This window comes from Bos taurus, chromosome 17 (assembly GCF_002263795.3).
Source record: "Bos taurus isolate L1 Dominette 01449 registration number 42190680 breed Hereford chromosome 17, ARS-UCD2.0, whole genome shotgun sequence".
In the NCBI taxonomy this organism is placed as follows: Eukaryota; Metazoa; Chordata; class Mammalia; order Artiodactyla; family Bovidae; genus Bos; species Bos taurus.
Window position 1 is genome coordinate 47,155,439 of NC_037344.1, and position 1,936 is coordinate 47,157,374.

The 1,936-nt window shown below is 47.2% G+C and overlaps 1 non-coding gene across 1 annotated transcript; it reads right to left on the bottom strand.

Annotated features, from left to right (window-relative positions):
* Positions 1-1,431: 1,431 nt before the first annotated feature.
* On the bottom strand, positions 1,432-1,536 carry LOC112442138 (U6 spliceosomal RNA). Its single transcript, XR_003030144.1, has one exon. It is a non-coding gene; the product is annotated as a U6 spliceosomal RNA (small nuclear RNA).
* Positions 1,537-1,936: the final 400 nt, after the last annotated feature.

The window sequence follows — 1,936 nt, forward strand, 5'->3', positions numbered from 1 at the left end:
AGGAAGGTTCTGTTATCATCTCCATTTCATACAAGAGGAAAATGAGTTCAGAAAGGTCAAATAACTTATTCTGGGTCACATAGCCAGTAAGTGGTAGAGTCAGGACTCAGACCCAGGTTCCTGCTCCCACCAAGCTTAAGGTCTTAAGGTCTCTAAAGGGTGACTTGAACTCCAAAGTTGGAGCCATGGGTACTGAATAAAGCAGGGAGCTTGTCTAGGAGGATGCAGTTAAAAGGAGAAACTTTGGTTCCCCTGAGGTCAAAAGGAGAGTCTCCAATGATGGGAGTGGGCTGAGGTGATGGGTGAGGATGGGGATGGAGGAGGACCAGCCAGTGAACCAGTGTCTCTGAAGGGGGGCAGCGTGAAGGCTTGAAACCAAGCAGGATCCTGTGGGGCTCCTGGACACAAAGCCTTTCTGTGTCCCTCTTTTCTTGATTACAGAAAATAGTCTTCATTCTGCCTCCATGACCTTCCCTGAATTCCAAGGGGCAGGTTCAAACAGTTGCTAATCAGGGAAAAGAGGGGCAGGGTCCTGTTCCCCATCAAGGGATACACAGAACAATATCTTTGAACTGTTTTGCAGATACTGAAACCCACCCCAGGTGGAAGAAGCTAACTGTCTTCTGTTCACAAGCATGTAGACCCCAGACTTGTTAGAACCAGAAGGTTGATGAGGCTGATTTCAGAGTATATCACTACCAACCAATCAGAAGAATATTCATGAGCTGATCACACCCTCTTTGAACCATTACTATAAAATTCCTCATTCCCCCTCCAGGTGGGGGCATGCAGTCTTGAGGGCATTAGCCCACTGTGGCCTCCTTTGTCTGGCAAAGCAACAAAGCTATTCATTTCCACTTGTGTCCAAGTTTTAATTCAGTATTGGGGTTGAATTTGGCTTCAGGCTGAGGCCAGAGGACACTTCATCTTATGGTTCCCAGGAAGACATGAGATAATTATGAGTGGTATCAGGACTACCACTCAGGCTCCCACAGCTTGACGTGATTTAGTCCTAATACGCTCTTTCCCCACTTCCTGTCTATCTTAGTGTCTCCATGGTCTAGATCCCCATCAGTTTATTCCAGGCCTAAGAGGGAAAAGGCTGTGGATGAGAACCTCATTGTAGAACATTCCTTCTCAGGCCCTGGGATTTTTCCTTTGCAGATGTCTCACTCACTGTACCTTTAATTCGTGGCAGTTCAGCATCTACTCACTTTGGGAAATAGCACCCTGATTTCCCCATTGGGAAATAATCAGTGTCACATGGGTTGCCCAGCAGGTTGCTAACCCAGACGACCTGCTCTTTCCGAGTGCATTGGGGGATGTCTCGAGTTCCTTCCCTGGAATTCAGATCATGAATACTTAGAGGGACTGGAACGAATGAGTGCTTCCAGAAAGACCTTGGAAAGATAACCAAATACCTTTTTTTTTTTTTTTATGGAATGCTTGATGAATTTGCCTGTCGTTCTTGTGCAAGAGCCATGCTAATCTTCTCTGTATCATTCCAGCTTAGTACACGTGCTGTCAAAGTGAGCATGATAACCAAATACTTCTATTCGTTTATTTATCCTATTGTCCCAGGTCTTAGTTTAAGCACACAAGATCATTGATCTCCATTTGTGGGGTGTGGGGTCTTTAGTTGCAGCATGTGAACTCTTAGTTTGTGGCATGTGAGATCTAGTTCCCTGACCGGGGATCAGACGCAGGCCCCCTGCATTGAGAGTGCAGAGTCTTGGCCCCTGGACCACCAGGGAAGTCCCATCCAAATACTTTCTGCCACCAGGAACTCCACTGGTGACCTCTGCAAGGTGTGTCTTCCATGTTTCCTGCTGATTCTGAGCATCACGTAACTCCCAGTATCTGTCCTCAGAGCCTGGTGGCCAGCACAGCCTTGGTCACCACCATTCGGAGGAGGTGGGCTAACTGAGCAGGAATC